The 23,496-nt window shown below is 39.6% G+C and overlaps 1 long non-coding RNA gene across 1 annotated transcript in view; it reads left to right on the top strand.

The window, feature by feature from the left end:
- Positions 1–550: 550 nt before the first annotated feature.
- Positions 551–23,496, top strand: part of LOC133255450 (uncharacterized) — a 30,726-nt gene continuing 7,780 nt past the window's right edge. Inside the window, exons 1-2 of the long non-coding RNA XR_009738947.1 lie at positions 551–697; positions 8,165–8,303. This is a non-coding gene — a long non-coding RNA (uncharacterized LOC133255450). The remainder of the gene's footprint in view (positions 698–8,164; positions 8,304–23,496) is intronic.

The following is a 23,496-nucleotide window of genomic DNA, read 5'->3' on the forward strand; positions in this document are numbered from 1 at the left end:
GGACTGTATAGTTCACGGGGTCGCAAAGAGTCTGACACGACTGAGCGGCTTTCACTTTTATTCATTTTAAAATGTTATTCAAAATACTTTCTTTTGGAAAATTATGGAGAACTCGGGGTGGGTAGTGCTAGGGAGGTCTCCAACATGTTGCGCCTTCCCTATTCGCGGTTGCTTTTCTCCCAGTTGGTGGTTACCTATGCTACCAGGGCTTCCCCGGTGGCTCAGAGGTTAAAGCATCTTCCTGCAATGTGGGAGACCTGGGTTCGATCCCTGGGTTGGGAAGATCCCCTGGAGAAGGAATGGCAACCCACTCCAGTATTCTTAGCTGGAGAATCCCATGGACGGAGGAGCCTGGTCCACGGGGTTGCAAAGAGTCGGACACGACTGAGCGACTTCACTTTCTTCTTTTTCTTTCATGCTATTCCTGAATCACCCACCTGGCTGGTTCTCCAGGTCTCCATTCATACAGAGGCCTCCTTCGAGGTAACGAGTTGCATCGCTCCAATGTGACCTCATGCCACTTGGACTTGCCCCACCCATCGCAACTTGCCCAGCCCACTGCGGCTTGCCCCACACATCACGACTTGCCCCGCCTATCACGGCTAGTTCCCTGGTTTCCAACAGGCAGGATGCAGTCGACCGAGACGACATATACTTGGCGTAGTGGAATTGGTGTCCACTACGCCAGTCCTAGGTGGTGAGCAGAATTGTGTTGTTACTCCTAATTACGCTTCGATAAGCCGTTATGAGTTTGGTCGACCTCCATTTTCCATCTAGCAGTGTGTGAAGTGCATGTATGGGAAACAAAGTTCCTACTTGAACAAAGTACCTACTTCTTGGTAAAATAAGCAGAAATGAGCAGAGATGCCTCAGATCTCTTTCTCCCGATCCTTTCTAGTCACATACGTGTACACACACATGTGTATCCTCCACTTTCCTTCCAGGGACCAAATACATTCATTTGTATAAGTGCCCTTGAAACAGACAAGGGGCCAGAAAGGTGAGTGCTTCTGTGCCCCTCTAGTCCCCAGATGCTTGGTTTAAACGCCAAAATTGCTGTAACCTGTGCACCTTAACCTTTAGCCATGAGCTGGACATCATTCTCCCCAAAAGCACATAATATATATATGTATGTATTTAGCCCTGCACGGTCTTAGCTGCAGCACTGAGAATTTTTCTTTTTATCTTTGTTGTAGCACGTGGGATGCTATAGTTGTGGCATGCGAGCTCTTAGTTGTGGCATGTGGGAGCTAGTTCCCTGACCAGGGATAGAACCCAGGCCATCAGCATTGGGAGTGTGGAGTCTTAGCCACTGGACCACCAGGGAAGTCCCCAGGGAGAATGGCTTTACATGAAATGTTTTGGAAATAGAGGTTGAACATGTATGAGACATAGTCTGTATGGAGAATAAATGAATGTACTTGGTAGCTGGTTTTGTCATTTATTTTAAGATGTAAATCTATAAATATTCATATTTTTGCTCAGTAACTTATTTTAAGATTTTTTCCAGAGATCCTTTCAACAGAGTTGACCTTTTGAAATGCATATTTAGTAAAAATGTATGTATAGTATTTCATTTCTCAAGAAAGTTTTGTAAATGTGTGAACTGAACAAAATATTGTTGGCATTTATCATCCACCCTGGAGGATGTAGCAAAATCACTGACCACATAAAAACTGGCAGCAGCAGCCACATTAAAAAGTGGTCAGATTTAACTTGTGTTACTGCAGAAGGTGCATTTAAAATCATTCTGGGACTTCCCTGGTGGCCCACACTTTCATTATTGCCCATCAGCAAAGAGTTTAGAAGTGCCTGAGCTATTGAAATACTACTTGTAAAAGTCAACCAATATATCTCTTAAAGGCACTGCATAACTTTTGAAATGAGTTTTCTCAATTACAGTGGTATATTGTTCAAGATAAGTTGAAATCCTTAATTAATCAACTAACACAGTGCAAAAACGTCAGATTTTCAAGCTTTTAAAAAATTGCAGTTATTGAAAAAAAAGTATATATAAACAGGAAGTCATTGACAAGTATCCCTAAAAAGCAAGTGAATAGCTAACAAATTAAATGGCAACCCACTGCAGTACTTTTGCCTGGAAAATCTCATGGACTGAGGAGCCTGGTAGGCTGCACTCCATGGGGTTGCTAAGAGTCGGGCACGACTGAGCGACTTCACTTTCACTTTTCACTTTCATGCATTGGAGAAGGAAATGGCAACCCACTCCAGTATTCTTGCCTGGAGAATCCCAGGGACAGAAGAGCCTGGTGGGCTGCCATCTCTGGGGTCGCACAGAGTCGGACACGACTGAAGCGACTTAGTAGTACTAGTAGTAGTAGTAGTAGTAGTAAGAGCACTTATACTGCACAATATTTAATATTGGAATTCAATAATATAAAGAGTCTTTAGAATTTTTCAACATCAAACACATCTTTTAGTTAGAGCTCCATTTATTAATTGTATAAATTTTATTTCATTCGAAAGGCCTGCAGCTTTGAAACTTCAAAATTTGATGAGCTGTATTTTTTAAAGTCATAAATATAAGCAACTGATAAAAAAATCTAGAAATAGACCAGTACCTATAGCATATTTAAATGAGATATTTACATATATTAATATGAATATATGCAGTGAGGCAGTGACTGTGGAAATATTTTGACTGAAATAGTTACATTTAATATAAATACTGCTGAAATATTCTCTATTCACCGGATTTTATCTTTTAGTAGTCACCTCAGAACCTGAAAAATCATTTTCTCAATTCAGAAATATCAAGTATTATGTACTATGGAAAAGACAAGTTTTAAAATTACAAATTTACTACCTATAAGACACATTTTGAAGGAAATTATAGGCAATATTATGATTAAAAATAAAGCTATATTTATAAGCATTTTTTATGAAAATACAGGCAGAGTTAAACTGTTTTACTTATGTAAGTAAAACAAAATAACTTGTGCTTGGTTTGTTTCTTTACTGTTCAGAAATCAGTATGCTGCTGCTGTTGCTAAGTCACTTCAGTCGTGTCCGACTCTGTGTGACCCCAGAGATGGCAGCCCACCAGGCTCCCAAGTCCCTGGGATTCTCCAGGCAAGAACACTGGAGTGGGTTGCCATTTCCTTCTCCAATGCATGAAAGTGAAAAGTGAAAGTGAAGCGGCTCAGTCGTGTCCAACCCTCAGGGACCCCATGGACTGCAGCCTACCAGGCTCCTCCATCCATGGGATTTTCCAGGCAAGAGTACTGGAGTCGGGTGCCATTGCCTTCTCCATCAGAAATCAGTATAGAGATTTTAAAATTGTGCTTTCATGTACTCAGAGATATATGTTTTTACTTTCAGAAATAATTTTAGTCTTGAAAATACACTTCAGTAGGACTATAAACACAATGTAAATGACATAAGTAAATAATATAAAATAATAAATACACTAAAACCCAAAATTATTATTTTTTAGCATCCTTTTTTAACTTTAAGATTTTTTTTGGTAAGTTTGTATTATAATTTATAGCATTTTCTATGTATAGACCCCATGCTAATAGCAATCAGGGATATTAACCAAATAAACAGTGGTTACAACAATAAAGAAATCCTAATTACTTGCATCCCATGAGTTACTTTTTCATGAGTTCTATCTTTATTATTAGAGGGCCTAGGATGATCCTGCCTTCAAATACTCTGGGTGGCCAGTAGCTCAATGTTCTGCCAAATATATATGCACAGACAATATATTATGTTATCATTTATTGAACAGGCATATACAAACAGCATGCAGGCATTTATCGAGTATCAACTACATTGTTTTTCTAAGTTAAATATTTACATTTTCATTCTCAAGTCCAGATTTTACTTATGAAACCTTCAAAACAAGGTAAATAGACCCTGAATTTGCCCATTAGAAACGTTGAAGTAAGAATTCAGTAGTAAACTTGGAAAAGCAAATCAAACATATTCTTGCCCTCCTTATTAACCCATTTACCTCCTTATGTGCCAGTTAGAAAAAGCTACTTTCTTTGTTGTTGTTTTTAAGTAGACTTTATTTTTAGAGTAGTTTTTTGGCTTCACAGCAAAACTGCACAGAAGATGCAGAGATTTTCTCCTTACTCCCCACCTCTACACACACATTTGTTGTTGTTCTTTAGTCACTAAACTGTGTCTGACTTTTTGCAACCCCAGTGACTATAGCCCACCAGGCTCCTCTGTCCATGGGACTTCCCAGGTAAGAATACTGGAGCGGGTTGCCATTCCCTTCTCCTAGGGAAATTCCCGACCCAGGGATGGAACCAAGTCTCTTGTTTGTCAGGCGGATTCTTTACCACTGAGCCACCTACATGACCTCCCCCATAATCACCATCCACCACCAGAGTGGAAACAGCTACTTTTAATCTATGCTTTAAGATACGTTTAGCCTAACTGTGTGTTAAAAGTAGAATGTTTGTACTTTTTTTTTTTTTAATCCTTTTCCATTAAAATCTTCTTAGCTGACTTTCTCCCCACTATCCCTTAGAGCTTAGCTAGCAAGTCTGTTTAGAGCAAAGGATTGGAGAGAAAGGCTTATTCTAGCTTTCTTTGTTGGCAGAGTATTTACACTGCCAAGGGCATCCCACCCTCTGCTAACTATTGATTTTAATGGATTTTGTTGGTCATTCCTAGTCCATCTGTCTGCAATAAAACAAAGATCCCTTCAACCCCTATAGGAATTTCAGAGCTATGAAAACTCCGAAAATGCCTCCTGGGAGATGACCTCCCTTTTTGGCAAAGATTAGCGTGTTTCTCTGGGATTGATTAGTGCTCACCCAAGTTTTGGAATAGCTACTTTTCTCACAACTCAGAAAAAAAAAAATAGATCCCCAGTGAGATACCCCCCTTACCAACCCCAAAATGCTGGGATAATGATATTCAAATACATGGACTAATGAACATTTCTCTGAGGAGATCTATTGTAGCGGGACCAAGTTTACCTTTAAAAACAGAGACAACATCCTTGCATCTCGTCTTCACTCTGAAAGGGCATCTCCTTTTTTAACCTTCTGTTCATTTAACATCCTTCCAAGTGGCTCAGTGGTAAAGAATCTGCCTGCCAAACAGGAAACTCGATTTCCATTCCTGGGTCAGGAAGATCCCCTGGAGAAGGAAATAGTAGCCCACTCCAGTATTCTTGCCTGGCAAATCCCATGGGCAGAGGAGCCTGATGGGCTACCGTCCATAGGGTCTCAAAGAGTTGGACATGACTTAGCAACTAAAAAACAACAGTAAATACATAATTCTTGTTTTCCTTCTCTGTGTCATATCACCAGGAAACCAAAAGAGAGTGGAAGAATTTAACTCTGTGGATTCTTTGGCTAAAGTCAAATGTTTTTACTCATTGCCTAATCCAGATTATAATTCCACGATGTTTCTGCACTCAAATCTTAGAAGATAGAGGGGGATGTTTCCTTCTGAATTACCGTGGAAACATCCCAAAGTCTTTGGGCATCTTATCCCAGGGCAAAAACAGTGGATGCTTGAAAGTTTAGGAACAGGTGTAAATAAATTTCAGCTCTTCTATAGAGGCTGAAACTCTGAAAACAACCCCAGGCTCTCTCACTTACATCTTTAATTCTTACTTCTGCAACCCAGTGGGAGCAAAACTGACTCCTGGCTCCAGAGCTGCAAGCTTTCAGTTTCCAGAAAACTTGTGGATTTAAGCTTAAGGAAAACAAATGCCAAGATGCTGTAGTGCCCATGATTTATACTTCCATTCATTATCCTTAATATTTTTCTTCTCTATCATAAATGTCTAGAAACTGCCACATGAAATCTAAGGAATGTTATTGCTCAAACAACAAAGGGAATAAAGTGACTTAATGTACTTTATCACTTTATGGGAGGCAAACTAAAGTGAGTAAGTACCAAGCATCATAAAAAAAACCATATTTTTAAAAAGCCAAATAGAGAGGTGCTAATAAAAATGCAAGCTTTCCTAGCTCACTCAGCCCCTGCAGAGAAAGAAAAGGAAAGCATTGAAGCTGAACTGAAGCTGAGAGGCTTGGTACTCTGAGCCAGGGGTCATGCACAGTTGTCTAGGTACTGCTTTTCACCCTCCTAAGATCAAGATCTAAGATCACACATGCCTGTGTGGGGCAGCTAACATAGTCTGGAGGACTATGTCAACTTAGAGGAGATGAGTAAAAGAGGTCCTTGGAGCCAGATATCTTCAGCATGAAAGATCTGTTGCTTTTGCTGGTAAAGCCTGTCCCCAGCCTGGTCATCTCCCAACTCACTTTACCAATGCAGCCACTGTCTGTGAAACACTTCCAAGGTCCAGACAGGGATTGCCCTTCTAGCTGCTGGTCAACAAGGGGGTAATGAGGTATGCATGGTTAACTGACAGTGGCTGCAGAGAAGGCATGGGCTTCCTTCTGGAGGGAATGTCCAGTTGCCTTACCATTACGACAGTCAGGAGATTTTCTGTCCTCCCTATGCGTGCTTGCTAAGTCACTTCAGTCGTGTCCAAAACTCTTTGTGACCCTATGGCCATAGCCTGCCAGTCTCCTCTGTCTGTGGGATTCTCCAGGCAAGAATACTAGAGTGGGTTGCCATGCACTCCTCCAGGGGATCTTCCTGACCCAGGGATCGAACCCGTATCTCTTATGTCTCCTGCACTGGCTGGCAGTTTCTTTACCACTAGTGCCACCTGGGAAGCCCTCCCTATGGAATGAAGCAAGGACATTCAAAACCGTCTGATTTAGGAGCATAAACTAGGATTCCTATGACGATTTCAAGAGACCAGGATCAAGACTTCCAGTTTGAAGTCATTCAGCACTGCTTGTTATCAACTGCTGGTTTCCCTCAGATTCGTCTTTAATGTTTGGGCATCTACAGGATTGTGCTCCTAAAAGCAAAAGACAGATATTTGCCTTGATGCCCTAAATACACAGTTGACTGGTCAGTTCATCATATCCTGTATATCTAAAAACATGATATATATTTTTTGAGGGAAAAAAAAACTTCCATAGTAGTTCATTGAATATTAATGATTTCCATGGGATAATTCTCTGATTAAAGAGTGAAAAATGTACATGCATATTGCTGCTGACTTAGAGTCCAGTAGGGGTAAAAGGGAAAAGTAGACAGCTGAAAGAAGCTAGAGACAGGAAATACATCTGAAGAGGGAAGAAGTGGAATGTCTTATCTGTGATGAAACCCATGGGAGTAATTTGGATTTCATATAGAAAATATTTTCTCTCATCTTTTCCAAAGGGAGTGTAGTAGAACATATTTCCCAGCAAAAATAAAACAATGTATTGAATGGTGGGACTGTGCATAACACTTGTGTGTTAGAGGCTGGCATTGAAAAATATTGGGTTGGCCAAAAAGGTCATTCAGGTTTTTCCATAAGATATTATAAGCTTTATGGCCAACCTAATAAAAGAGTGTATATAGGCATAAAATTTTAGTAAGTCTTCTTCATTGGAAAAAGTGATTAAATTTTGTTGTAAAAAATGCTTAAAAAATGCAGTTTCATATTTGGCCAGCAGAAGGTAGGCTGCGCAAAGGGCTGAATTACAAACTAGCCTGGTACACAGGTCTATAAATCAGTTCGGATAGTAGGTTGAGTTATGTTCTTAATCAGGGAAGGATACTTTCGCTTGAAACTATTCTTTCTCATATTTCTAGTAGTCGCTCTTATTTATGGGCATGCTGGAATCTGGCCAGGGCTTTTCCCCTTGGTAAAATGACAACGTCTTAATTAGGAATGTTTGGTCTGTGGCAAGAGTTGCCAGAGAGCCGTCCATTGTTCTAATGCACAGACATCCATCACCAGCCTGCAACCAAAGCCCACAGTGCAGTGGGAGAAGCACAGGGCTGGAAGACATCGGAATTACTTTTTGGATTCCAGGACTGCCCAGTTATATTTTAAAAAAGGCAAACGGTACTCTCCCTGGAATCAGCCATATTATCTTTCAAGTGGCTGTCCCAATTCCTAGTAGAATTGTGAAAATTATCAAAGAGATAAGTTCCCCCCATTAAACGCATGGGCTAAACAGATGTAATGTAATGTTGATAGTAATCTTTTCTGGAGCAAAGTATTATAATTCTCAGGTGAGCAAAATAAATGTTATGTTACGATTTTAGCTATTAATTCCTTACCTGTATAATAGAAAATCTGAATTTCTTGTAGGCTTGCAATCTACTCATCTTAAAAGTCACAGAGAATGCATGCTGTGTGCTCAAGAAGTATTTGTGAATGCAAAGGAGAAGACTTCATAGCAAAATAAACAAGCAAAAACTCTGAGAATACTACAAAACACCCATGAAAGGTACATAGAAGAGCAAAACTTTCCCTGTGAGCATCTGAACATTACATGATATCTTATAAGAAAATGAGCAAGGATCTAAGAAAAAGCTCAAAATGTTATTTCCAACATCCCATGTGTAAAGGAACAGAAAAGTGTTTCTTATTTGTTATATATCTCCTAAGAATTTCTTTGGACTTTAAAGGAAACTTAAATTGGTGTGTGTGTCTGTGTGTCTTAGTGTGTGTGTGTGTGTGTGTGTGTGTGTGTGTCCTGTAAGGAATTGTGTGTGTATTGGAGGTGGGAAGAGTTCACAACTCAGGGCAATATGAGAAAGTGCTGGTCTGTATCAAATTGTAGTGATTTCAGAAATAAGGAAAATTCTAACTTTCTGAAACACACTGGGCTGCACGTCTTATGACAAAATATTTTGTTTTTATAAAGATTGACACTTGTCAAACTTTATTCAAAAGTATTTTAATCTTCAGGCCTGCCACCTTTGTCAAATCCTTTAGAAGTGCAAAGCAAATTTTCCTTCAGAAAGACCTAGGCATATATGAAGGCCTGCTCCGCTAGCACTAGGTAAGAATGCTGAATTCGGAAAGACTTGTCAAATCATGCCCCGAGTCACAATAAAAAATGATGCAAAGATCAGAAACATTAAGATACGTTTTAGATTAAGAATACCAACTCCTTATTAGCAGTGTTTTCAAATCTGGTACCACTTACTGCGATAGCAATAGCTAATGAAGTGCAAGAGGCATTTTGTTGATCTAAAACAGGAAAGATTTTTAAAAAACGTAAAATAAGGATGCCACTTCAGCTTTTCTTCATTGATTTCTGTTGTTCATTGTTTTCAAAGATTAAATGCCTGGTCACTCTTAACCTTACTCTGGGAATTTTTTTTTTAAGTGATAATCTAAGTGTCCTTTTTTTCATGCTTGTTATTTTCAAATAGGTTAAGACTCACAAGAAGTTGCAGAAATGCTACCCAAAATTCCCATGGACTGTTAACCAGCTTTCCTCAATGATAATATCTTACATAAATATAGTACAATGTCAAAACCAGGAAATTAACATTGGTACAATTATATTAACTTAAATAGAGGCCTTATTCAGATTTCACTAGCTTTTCCATGCACTCTTTTTTTTTTTTTTCCCCTTCTGGGAATCTTTGAGTTACTTAAATCTCTAACTGGTTATCAATAATAAATATTATATGATACAGAAACAAGTCATTGACCAGCAGCGACACTTAAAATCAACAGTGCTAAAGCGTAAGTCCCATCTGTTTTCACTTACTTCAGAAAGTTTCTGTCTTTAGGCTACTTAATCATTCCTACCCCCTTCCCTCTTCAAGCCTCCCTCCCAAGACCAGGATTCAGAGAGCAACTGCCTAAAACACGATTTGACACTTTTTAGTGTTTTATCTTTGATAAGCTCAAGGGGGTCATTTCTATAAATTCTCCAGATGCTTTTAGGCATTAATACTGACAAATTAAAGAAACGAACACAATTTGTAAATCTAAGAGCTTGTCAAAGATAGAGGACATTTATTTCTACCTGGTGAACACCTGGGTTTAACTTGCTCAGGAACAATGAGCATCATTGTTTGGAATAGAAAAGCTAGTGTAAGGGAGACTCCCCTAGTGCTAAGTGGGCACCAAGGCAGTTCTTTGGCATCCATGAAGATGACATACTGTTTGTGCCATACTTAAAAAATAGGAAAAGAGATCATCGCCATTTGTGACCATTAACTGCATCGTACGTGTTCTTCTGGTTGAATGGTTAAGCATCATCGCAATTTAGTATATCATAATGAAGGATCAAGAAGTTTTACAGAAAGAGATAATGAACCACACAGACATCAGTGGATAGGTGAGCAAATCATTGCCATTGTGCACAAATGGAGGAAAAATTGACCGATTTAACTAAAATTACGTAAGCTAGATTGATAGTTTAGAAAACAAAAAATGGGCAACTTACGGCCATTTTTTCTAAAATGCTTCAGTGGAGAAGCATGAAACCCTGACTACTTTTTATAAAGCATCAGCCAAACAACCTGGACAAGAGCAAGGAAGTCCACATGAGGAATAATAATAATAATAATACAGACAAGACTGAATTTTTTTTTAACTCCTAGAACATTAAAGCACCTTTTTTGGGAGACTCTTTTACTTATTGCTTATGTAATCAGCTAATAGAGGAAAATTAAAAGAGATTATAATTCATCACCCTACTTTCTCAGTCCTGCTTTCTAAGTTCTCAAGTGAAGACTAGAGTTAATAGCATCTGTTTTCACTTCATTCTTTCCGCCATAAATGTAGGCAGATGCTGTTGGGCTGTGGCAGGCCTGAGTGGGGAATAGCTTCTGGGGAAGGACAGCCTGAGGTGAGTGGACCCACAAGGTTAGACTTATGAGTACAGGACACGTAAGAGTACACGCTGGAAGGGGCTTCCAAGTAACAGAAGAGAGTGAATAGCTCTACAGAGATTTCTTTTTGCCTGCATTATGGTTTTCTTTCGCTCTTTGCCCTAAATAGTACTTCTGATAAGGCTATAGGAAAATATCCATGTCAACCTCAGGAATGAAGGACATTGAAATAGAAGAAAATAGAATGATTGGGCATCTTAAGAGTGAAGGGAGATTTACAGAGCACTGTCCCTTGTGGGAACTTTAGAGTCTGCAAAGATATCAAAGAAGGTTGGGCCTTCCATCACCCAACACTTGCTCTCACAACAATTTATCCAGCTTGATTTACTGGAATATAGATACGTGGGTGTGTGTAATTGCTAGGATCAAGAGGTCTTCTTTTTTAAGCTATAGAATTCAATTGTGAAATAAAAAGTTGTAAAATAGCATCTGAAATCTAATGATTAGCTACTGGCGATCTCATTGGGGTAGGCAAGCTATGGCTATGATTTCAATTTGTGTTTGTCAAATCTAATGTTTAGCTGTTCGGTTCCTTTTATGAAGATACATTTATCATTTTTTAGTCATCAAGTTACTGATAGTTAATATATTGAGTATGTAATATATAAAAAAAAATCAGATACTGAAAATAAACTGTTCTTCATAGACCAAAGTTTGCAGTCTGGGTTTATATAGGCAAGAAAAGATGCAGAGTTCAGTAAAAATGGTAATAAAGTTTGCCCTGAGAGCGAACAGATAGCGTAGGAACCCCGGGCAGTGGGAGGAGAGGGATGAGGGGCCTTCCCAAGGCTCTAATATTCTGATGCCCCTCACATGCACGTGAGTGAAATGAAAACCATCCTCAAAGCTTTGTGATTACCTCTCCTGTCTGATCCCAGAGCGGTGGTTGTCTGTAGCTTTCATGGAGCATTTGCATTATGTTGTCTTTTCATGTGTATTACTCTGTCATCCTTGTTACACGGTGAGCCCTTTGAAGCCAGAAACCTGCTTTTCTTTTCCGGCCTCACTGGTTACGAGTACTAATGGAGTCATGCTAACAACAAATTTCACAGTGCTCCGCCAGTGTGTCCTGCACATTGCGACCCCATGGACTATAGCCCTCCAGGCACCTCCTTCCATGGAAGGATTTCCAGGCAAGATTACTGGAGTGGGTAGCCATTCTCTTCTCCAGGTGGTCTTTCTGACCCACTATTATTATGTGAAAAATCTCATGGACAAAGGATCCTGGTGGGCTGCAGTCCATGGGGTCACAAAGAGTCGGACATGACTGAGTGACTGACAATTTTACTTTTAGGGATTCCCCGACGGCTCAGCAGAAAATAATCCATTTGTGATGCAGAAAAAAAAGAAAGTATTAGTCGTGTCTGACTCTTTGTGACCCCATGGACTGTCACCTGCCAAGCTTCTCTGTCCATGGAATTCTCCAGGCAAGAATACTGGAATGGGTAACCATTCCTTCTCCAGGGGATTCATCCAGGGATGGAACCTGGGCCTCCCCCACTGTGTACAGTTTTGTTATCATCTGAGTCACCTGGAAAGCTTGTGGTATGGGAGACTGCCTGGGTTGGGAAGATCGTCTGGAGAAGGAAAGGGCAACCCATTCCATTATTATTCCCTGGAAAATTCTATAGACAGAAGAGCCTGGCAGGCTATACTGTCCATGGGGTCGAAAGTGCTGGACACGACTTAGTGACTAAACCACCATGACCTGTGTAGGGGCAGAGAACTTGATGTCCATAACTAAAATTCTTAAATGGTGGTTTCTGAATGTTCTTAGAGATTTTTTTTTTAATAAAAATTCACTTACCCTTGGATTATCCCCTACACCACCACGCTCCATCAGCCCTCTGCCCACTACTGCACAGCTCTGAAGTATCCTTCTTCCACGGCTGGTACTCGCGTGCCAATGACACACCAGCCCTAAGGAGGCTGTCTCTTAACACTGCCCATACCATAGGCATCCTGCTCTGAGATTACCCTCTGCTCCTTGAGCAGTGATGGTGATCTCATTGTGGTCCTTGTGTCTCTGTAGATCTAGTGAAACAGCTCCGCATCTTTTATCTACTATCTTCACATGCTTAATCCTTGAGGCAGAGCCTGGAGACTTGCACCATATGTGTTGCTTCCATTCCCTGGCTACACCTGAAAAATCATAATCACTGCTGAATCCAGCGGCTTTCCTCCGTCCAATAAACCACTTCATGCAAACGGATACCTGAGGTATATTCCTTAGGCTCAGCCTGCACGCCTGCTACGTTAGCATCACTGCTCATGGTCATCTATGAACAATCTCTCGATCAAGAGAGGTGTTTACTAATTGACTCGTGACAACATCCACTATAAGATGGCACCACCTAATACCAGGCAGTTGGGAAAAAACAAAACAAAACGACTTTTTCCTGTTTGGAAACCAAAGCAAATATATGTGGTGTGAACAAAAAAAGGCATCGCACTGTGCCACGAGACTGACAATGTGACAGGAATATGTGTCTGTCCACTGCCACGGCCACAAATTACCTTCTCATTTCATCTCTGGATTTACTGTCATCCTTTGGCTGGGAGTACACTTATGAATGAATTGAAAGTTTTCTTGCATATAGTATTAGAAATCACAGGATTTGTCTCATAGTTGATTATATGAAATCAAATGAAGGAACATTCTTTACTGCATAGGGTATCTGAATGAGGTTTCCATAAAATCCATATGAAAGTATTAAATGCTATAAATATGGGCACACACACACCCACACACACTGAGGCACACACGCCTGCACAGTCTCTAGTAAATTTACAAGTGAAGATGTGTCCATTGTTTGCTTTAGAGTCTATGTCAGAGTTTCTTGAAAATAACTTAACTATCCTTCATTAAAACGTTTCAATTAGTTGATACTGACTGAGATGAGAAGCAGAATGTTGTTGTTCAGTCGCTAAGTGGTGTCTGACTCTTTGTGACTCCATGGACGGCAGCACCCCAGGCTTCCATGTCCTTCACCATCTCCTGGAGTTTACTCACATTCATGTTGACTGAGTCTGTGATGCCATCCAACCACCTCATCATCTGTCACCCTCTTCTCCTTTTGCCTTCCATCTTTCCCAGTATCAGGATTTTTCCAAATTTTTCTTTGCTTCAAGTGGCCAAAGTATTAGAGCTTCAGGTTCAGCATGAGGCCTTCCAATGAATATTCAGGATTGATTTCCTTTAAGATTGCTTGGTTTGATCTCCTTGCAGTCTAAGGGACTCTCAATAGTCTTCTCCAGCACCACACTTTGAAAGCATCAATTCCTTGGCACTTAGCCTTCTTTATGGTCCAAGTCTCACATACCTGCACGATTACTGGAAAAACCATAGCTTCGACGAGACAGACTTTTGTCGGCAAAGTGATGTCTTTGCTGTTTAGGTTTGTCATAGCTTTCCTTCCAAGGAGCAAATGTCTTTTAATTTCATGGCTGCAGTCACCATCCTCAGTGACTTTGGAGCCCAAGAAAATACGATAAAATAAAATCAGTCACTGTTTCTACTTTTTCCATTTCTATCTGCCATGAAGTGATGATACCAGATGTCATGATCTTAGTGTTTTGAATGTTGAGTTTTAAGCTAGCTTTTTTCACTCTTCTCTTTCACCTCATCAAGAGGCTCTTTAGTTCCCCTTCACTTTCTGCCATTAGAGTGGTATTATCTGCATATCTGAGTGAAAGTTGCTCAATTGTGTCTGACTCTTTGAGATCCCATGGACTGTAGCCAGGTTCCTCTGTCTTTGGAATTTTCCTGGCAAGAACTGGAGTGGGTAGCCTGTCCCTTTCAGAGGGTACCTTCCCAAAGCAAGGATCAAATCCTGCATATCTGAGGTTGTTGATATTTCTCCAGGCAATCTTCATTCCAGCTTGTGATTCATCCATCCCAGCATTCCATGCGATGTTAAATAAGCAGGGTGACAATATACAGTCTTGACATACTCCTTTCCCAATTTGGAAAACAATGGTTGTTCCACATTTGGTTCTAACTGTTTCTTCTTGACCCACATACAGGTTTTTCAGGAGACAAGTAAGGTGGTCTGGTATTCCCATTTCTTTAAGACTTTTCCACAGTTTGTTGTAATCCACACAATCAAAGGCTTTAGTGTAGTCAGTGAAGCAGAAGTAGATGCTTTACTGGAAGTTCCTTGCTTGCTCTATGAGCAAATAAACTTTGGCAATTTGATCTCTGGTTCCTCTGCCTTTTCTAAATCCAGCTTGTACATCTGGAAGATCTCAGTTCACATACTACTGAAGCTTAGCTCAAAGAATTTTGAACAAAATGTTACTCACATGTGAAATGAGTGTAATTGTTCAGTATTTGAAGCATTCTTTATACAGTTCTTCTGCATATTCTTGCCAACTCTTCTTAATCTCTTCTGCATCTGTTAGATCCTTACTGTTTTTGTTCTTTACCATGCCCACCCTTGCATGAAATGTTCCCTTGATCTTTCCAGCTTTTTTGCAGAGATCATAGTCTCCCCCATCTATTGTTTTCCTCTATTTCTTTTCATTGTTCACTTGAAAAGGCTTTCTTATCTGTTTGCTATTATCTGGAACTCTACATTCAGTTGGGTTTATCTTTCTTTTCTCTCTTGGTTTTCTCTTCTCTTCTTTCCTCAGCTATTTATAAAACCTCCTCAGACAACTGCTTTGCCTTCTTGCATTTGGTTTTCTTTGAAATGGTTTTGGTCATCACCTCCTGTACAGTGTTATGAACCTCTGTCCATAATTCTTCAGGCACTGTGTCTTCCAGATCTAATCTGTTTAATCTGTTCATCACCTCTACTGTATAATCCCGAGGGATTTAATTTCGGTCATTCCTGAATGGCCTAATGGTTTTCCGTACTCTTTTCAATTTAAACCTGAATGTTGCAATAAGGAGCTCATGATCTGAGCCACGATCAACTGCAAATCTTGTTTTTGCTGACTGTATAGAGCTTCTTCATCTTCAGCTAAAAGAATATAACCAATCTGATTTTGCTATTGATCAGTTGGTGATGTCCATGTGTAGAGTCATCTCTTGCATTGTTGGAAAAGGGTGTTTGCTCTGACCATTCTGTTTTCTTGACAAAACTCTGTTAGCTTTTGCCCTTTTTCATTTTGTACTCCAAGGCAAACTTGCCTGTTACTCCAGGTATCTCTTGACTTCCTACTTTTGCATTCCAATCCCCTATGATGAAAAGGATGTCTTTGTTGGGTATTAGTTCTAGAAAGTCTTGTATGTCTTCAAAGAACAGGTCAACTTCAGCTTCTTTGACATCAATGGTTGGGGCACAGAATTGGATTACTGTGATACTGAGTGATTTACCTTGGAAATGAACTGAGATCCTTTTGTCATTTTTGAGTTGCACCCAAGTACTGCAGTGGGCTCTTCTGTTGACTATGAAGGCTACTCCATTTGTTCTAAAGGATACTTGCCTCCAGTAGTAGATATAATTGTCATCTGAGTTAAATTCACCCATTCATGTCCATTTATAGTTCACTGATTTCCTAAGATGCTCTTGTTCACTCTTGCCATCTCCTGCTTGAGCATGTCCAATTTACCTTGATTCATGGACCTAACATTCCCGGTTTGCATGCAGCATTGTTCTTTATAGCATCAGATTTGACCGTCACCACCAGACATGTCCACAGCTGAGCGTCATTTCCTCTTTGGTCTAGCTGCTTCATTCTTTCTGGAGCTATCAGTAATTGCCCTCTGCTCACCTCTGGTAGCATATTAGATACCTTGCAACCTGGGGGTCTTCATCTTCCAGTGTAATATCTTTGCCTTTTCATACTGTTCATGGGATTCTCAAGGCAAGAATATCGGAGTGGTTTGCTCTTCCCTTCTCTGGTGGACCATGTTTGGTCAGAACTCTCCACTGTGACCTGTTCGTCTTGGGTGGTTCTGCATGTCATGGCTCACAGCTTCATTGAGTTATGTAAGCCCCTTTGCCACGACAAGGCTGTGGTCTGTGAAGGGGGAGAAGCAGAATATTGGCCCTCATTTATCAAAGGACTTGGCATTTGTATGTGAGTATGTTGAATACAGTGTCATGGTATAAAGGTAAGGATACTACTTAATGTCTGAGAATTCTTGTGTCCACGCAGGTAGCTTAATACTCATGGAGACTGTGACAGATTAAATAACTGATGCTTTTTTTTCCTCATGGTGTTAACAGAAGTAAAAAGAGGACACAGGAAACACATAAGCCTTCTTAAGGCCTAGACTCAAAATTTAGAACTGTCTCTTCTATGTCATCCCTTGGACCAACACAAAGTTTAAGTGGTCAACGTCAGAATCAAGTGATGGAGAAACGTACTCCACCTGTGATGATGCTTTGACATGTATGGAATAAGGGAAGAATGAAGAATTTAGACCAACAGATCTGTCAGTCGTATCATTATTTCCTGTCACGTTCCTATTTCTGGCCTGCTTTTCTGATGAGCATGCATGATTAGAAAATTCAGTGTTTGAAACAGAGCCTTACTTAAGACTGAGGAAAAATACCTACCACAGTGGTTCTCGAAATGTAATACAAGGTCCACTGAAGGGCTATAGGGAGCCTCTTGAAAAACTCCAAACATAATTGCCACCTCTAGTCTTTCAAAAAAAGGAATTTGTTACTGGAATATGGCTGATGACTGCAGCTCTATAAACGTTTAGTTTTGAATAACATTAAAGAGCATGTATTGGTAAGCCATCAAGTGTGTTATTAAAGGTGACTAAAAGTGAGTCTTCAGGATACTGCAGTGCAAGGTTTGGGTTTTAAGTTCAAGGCTAAAGTCTGGCACGCCATGTTAGCCTTGCAAAACTCCTAACACACAAAGGAACAATAAGGATTTCTACCATTTGGAACAAGAACGATGTGATATAAGAATTGTTTCACACTGAAAATGGTTTTAAATTCCCGTTTCCTTTTCAATTATAAATAAGTGTTGATGTATTTTAACCATCATTAACTTTATTTGTTGTATGCTTACCATTAATAAAACTTATTTGTAGCAGTAGTATTTTAGACTTTTTTAAAACTCTATTTTAAAACACACGCATGTTGTGGTTCAAATAATGGTCATGCATAATTTTGTTTTTATTGTAATTCTAGTCATGCACAGACATCCCCTCATGCACAGACATCACACACACACACAGACACCACACACACACACACAGACACCACACACACACACACACACCCCCCACACACACACACACCCCCCACATACCCCACACACACACCACACACACACACACACACCCCACACACACCCCACATACCCCACACACACACCACACACACACACACACACCCCCCACATACCCCACACACACTCCACACACACACACACACCCCACACACATACCACACACACACACACCACACACACACACACACACACCCCACATACCCCACACACACACTGCACACACACACACACACACCCCACACACACACCACACACATACACACACACACCCCCCACACGCCCCCCACATACACCCACACTAGAAGATGAGGTAGAAAATTTTCATGACAGGGTAACTTTTCTGATGAAATGTAGGAGTGGACTGATAAGAATAGGGTGCCATAGGATTGTCTGTGCAGCCTAATGGGATGTACTTTCAGAGCTAGTCATCTAGAGCAAAGTATATCATATGATTTGGACTGAATCAAGGAAGGCTGTAAATTCAGCTCAATGTCTGAAACTGCCTTTATTTCTCTCTACAGAGTAGCCCTCATTTGACCTCTGCAGTCTCAGGTATTATAGGCAGCATTTCTGATGATGTGTCTCATATTACAGTAACCTGGTAGCATATAGCTTTAGGTGGTGTTTACTGATGCAATTCCCAAATTATTATTGAAACTCTAGTCATTGGGTCAATCATCCAGAGGTTCCCTAACCACAGAGATAGTTCTATGCATACAGTTATTTGATATAAGTGGTTGAACTTTTAAATTTTGATCCAGATGTATTGGTGCTAATTAGTTGTAGCTGTTATTATGAATCTGACCTTTTCAAGTGCTTTGGTATGTATATTAAGAAATCACATGTCATGTCTTCTTTTAGTTCAAGGGTAGGACACCCACAAAGATTTAAAACGATAAGCTGAGATTCGTAAAATTTCTTGACAAAGGCAAAGAATGATGCTGACAGTATATAATAGCTTGGGTATTTATTGACCTTTACATTATATTACTAGATATGACATAGTGTACTTTGAACTGACTTGGTAAAGAATTACTTTGAGTTTCTACCTTAATTCAAGTCTTTAAAAATGTGTGTGGACTAGTTACAAGCCCAAGATTTGCTATGTTGAAGTCTTAGGGCATAAAATTGTTTGTAAGATTAAGTGAGTATTATGAAAAAAAAGTCCCAAACTTTAGGGTCAGGGAGAAATTTTTCATATATCAATTTTAAAACTGTGTATTGTATAATATGGACAAGTCACTTAGCTCTGATAAAGCATAGCTTCCTCACAAATGATATGAGAAAAAATGTCTAGCTTGTAAGATGGTTATAAAGATTAATGGTGGCATATGAAGAGTGATTTCCATTAATTTCCCTTAATAAACAGTTTAAAATTAATTAATTTTACTTTAAGTTAGGAAATGATTAGATCTTGTATAGGAAGTCACCACATCAGTTCCATGAATAAACTAATGATTGAATTCTTAGAATGCCTGCTGCTACTGCTGCTAAGTCACTTCAGTCATGTCCAACTCTGTGCGAACCCATAGATGGCAGCCCACCAGGCTCCCCTGTCCCTGGGATTCTCCAGGCAAGAACACTGGAGTGGGTTGCCATTTCTTCTCCAATGCATGAAAGTGAAAAGTGAATGTGAAGTCGCTCAGTCTTGTCCGACTCTTAGCGACCCCATGGACTGCAGCCTACCAGGCTCCTCCATCCATGGGATTTTCCAGGTAAGAGTACTGGAGTGGGGTGCCATTGTCTTCTCCAACTTCTCCATAAAATGTCTACTTCTCCATATTAGCTTCTTGCTTGGATTTCACATCTCAGTCTTATAACAATTAGCTCTAAGAATGTCATGATGATGAGAGCTGGATTATACTAAAGAGAAATAAAAAGATAATGAGAGATGGGAGTGAAATTGGGTATATAAGCAATTAGAGTAAAGATCAGAAGGGTAAATTTTGAAGTTATTCAGAGTAAAATTCAGTGGGCTCTAGAGATTATTTTGTTTTCTTACCTTTCCCCTAAAATTATAGGCTAATTCTAAATCCTTTGGGGATGGGAGTTTACCAGTACAAAAGGGCTAATCCCCCCCCCCAACAAATATGCTGAATTACTAGTAAAAATTAGTGTATTCTAAGTTGCACCAGTCATTGACTCTTTGCGATCCCATGCACTGTAGCCCACCAAGCTCCTGTGTCCATGAGAGTCTCCAGGCATGAATACTGGAATGAGTTGCCATTTCCTTCTCCAGGGGATCTTCCCAACCCAGGAATCGAACCTGTGTCTCCTGTGGCTCCAGCATTGCAGGCAGATTCTTTACCTCTTGAGCCACAAGGAAGGGAGTTTAAGGAAAATGTTAACATAAGACTCTATCTTTTTGCACAAAAATATCTTGCAAATTCCTTTTATGTAGCAAAAAAAAAAAGATAATTTGATGTTAATTTTCAGCCTTTTAATGTTTTGCATAGTGGGGAGCTACTGCTGCAGTGGGACATGAGGGACAAGTTATGGGATGGGATCAGTGTTTTTGAATTTTGCTTTCTGCAGTTTCACAAACAGTTCAACTAAAAGTAAATAGAATCCCACCATTCTTTTAAAGAGTGCTGAGATACTGTAGTGATGGGAACCGTATCATATATGTATATACTGTATATATGAATGAATATATTTATTAAACATGTCTGTTTTTCTCCAACAATTTATTTATTCAGCTAATGAATCCAGTGAATTGTGATTTTACTCTGCTCTCCTGAAGTGCGGTTCTTGTTTCAGTTATATACTGCCATGTAACAACACATTCCAAAACTTACTGGTTTAAGCAACATTTTATTTGTTTTTGGTAATTTGATTATTTATTTTGATTATTTGAATATTCAAGCTGAGCTAAGCTTCTGCATTTACCTTGCTTTATCTTTGGTAGTAAGACAGGGGAACACTAGTTTTTGCATGGACACCCTCACAAGAATGTTTGTTTAAGAACGGGGTAGGGAAAGACTAGAGACCAAGGACTCAGTAATTATAGGACTTCTGAAACCCAGCCAGGCATATGGCACTTTCCACTATTCCCTGTTCTGGACTACAGGAGGCAAGTTAGTTGGGACCCATTTCTCTTCCTCTTCATCTTGGTGTAAGTCTCTTCTTGGCTTGATTTTGAACCTGGACTCCTGACATGAAGACTCTTAAAAATTTTGGTTAAAACACTTAAAACTTAAATTCAACATCGTAACCGTTTTTAAGTGTCCAATTTAGTGGTATTAAACGCATTAACATTGTTGTGCAATCATCACCACCTTCATCATTCATCCCTATAACTTTGTTCATTTTGTAAAACTGAAACTCTGTATTCATTAAATAATAACTTTTCATTTACCCCACTCCTCAGCCCCTGTCAAATATACCCGTGTTCAAAATAACATTATTTCCAATAGCTAAAACAGAATCAACTCAAATATCCATTGATGGATGAACAGATAGCAAAATGTGCTGTATACATACAATGGAATATTATTCAGCCTGGACGTTTGACTCTTAATAATTAACATTCCATAAGAAATGATTAATGTTTGTATCTGGGTAGTTTTCTCAAGTCTGCTTCCTCACATTAGAAGTTTTGAAATCCAGAGGCTCATCTGTGCCCTGTACTGTCTCTGTCTCTTTTAGACCAAACTGTTATAATTCCTTTAATAACTTTGAGGACCTTTCAAGACTAAATCTTAACTGCAATTCACTTCATTAGACAAAAGCCACGCCCACAAATCTCTCCTAAGACAGGTCCAACTCCACTTGGACCTAGAGTCAGGAGGCCCTGTAACAGTATACTTAACATTTCCAGAAGCTCTTTCTTTCTAGGTGAGATCTATGAGGCATGCTTTTAATACCACTAAAAGTCCCCTTTTCTGTCTTTAGAGGGTCTGAGACGCTCTGCCTTAAGTCCTTTTGAAGTCTTTACAAAAGTCTTCAAGTCACATCTTTGACTTGATTTTACTCTAAATCCACATTTGGTTTTTGTCTTGAATTGGAATTTTGCCCTGGAGCCATTTCTATTTTGAGAACTTTTTGCTAGATGCAGATGCTATGAATTAAAAGTTTTTATTTTCCAACCCAGCAAGTCCAGATTGGAAATGTTTCCTGTAGATTCTGCTGGAAAAGGAAACAGTTCCTTCTTCAGTTTATTTCTATCTATAATTTCTCATAAAAAGCAAGGAAGCCAATAAGTGCTTGCAGAATTCTCCCTAGAAATCCCCTTAGCAAAATTATTTAGCTTATTAGGAATGTATTATAATTACCATAGATGACAGTTCATCTAATTAGTCTGTCAGTAAATTATTTAGACTCCTTTCTTCAACCTCAAATTAGGTTTCTTCTTGCTTTCTCAGCCTCCATTAATACACTCCTTAGAGTCCTTTATGGGGGAACAGAACGTGTCACCCCAAAAGATGTCTTTGGGATATGGATTATTTTAGGCAGGTTATCTTTGAAGAAAGAACAGACATGGGAAGAGCTCTGAAAACCAAGTAGAGGGTCCCCTTTATGAAGAGACATTTACATGTCTAAAGAAAATTTTCATTTGTAAGGGTAACTTTCTTGCTGTATAGGCATACCTTGGCAATATTGCCGGTTTGGTTCCAGACCACCACAAGAAAACAAATACTACAATTTTAAAAAAGCAGCTCACCTGAATTTTTTGGCTTCCCAGTGAATATAAAAGTTATGTTTACACTATATTATAGTCTATTAAGTGTATAAAGATATTATGTCTAAAAAATGTACATACCTTAATCGAAAAATACTTGATTGCTAAAAGATGCCAACCATCATCTGGGCCTTCAGAGAGTTATAATTGTTTTGCTGGTGAGGATCTTGCCTTGACGTGGATGGCTGCTGACTAATCATGGTCGTGGTTGCTGAAAACTGAGGTGGCTGTGGCAATTTCTTAAAATAAGATAACTGTGAAGTTTGCTGCACTGATTGACACTTCCTTTCATGACTAGTATCTCTGTTACATGCAATGCTGTTCTTTCAAAATTGAAGTCAATCTTAACCCTGGCTGCTGTTTCATCAACTAAGTTTATATAATATTCTAAATCCTTTTTTTTGTTGTTGTTTCTATAATGTTCACAACCTCTTCATCAGAAATAGATTCCATCTCACGAAACCACTTTATTTGCTCATCCACAAAAAGCAAATCCTCATCTGTTAGTTTTATCACGATATTGAAGCAAGCCAGTTCACATCTTTGGGGCTTCCCTGGTGGCTCAGTGGTCAAGAATTTGTCTGCCAATGTCAGAAACACAGGTTCGATTTCTGGGTTGGGAAGACCCTCTGGAGAAGGAAATGGTGTCCCACTCCAGTATTCTTGCCTGGAAAATCCCATGGACAGATGAGCCTGGTGGGCTACAATCCGTAGGGTCGCAAAAGAGTTGGACACAAATCAGCAATTAAATAGCAACAGTCACATATTTAGACTCCAGTTCTAATTCTAGCTCATTGAAAAAATAAGTGATTTAGTATAGCTGCTGCTGCTGCTGCTGCTAGGTCGCTTCAGTCCTGTCCGACTCTGTGTGACCCCATAGACGGCAGCCCACCAGG

Source organism: Bos javanicus, chromosome 10, assembly GCF_032452875.1.
Source record: "Bos javanicus breed banteng chromosome 10, ARS-OSU_banteng_1.0, whole genome shotgun sequence".
In the NCBI taxonomy this organism is placed as follows: domain Eukaryota; kingdom Metazoa; phylum Chordata; class Mammalia; order Artiodactyla; family Bovidae; genus Bos; species Bos javanicus.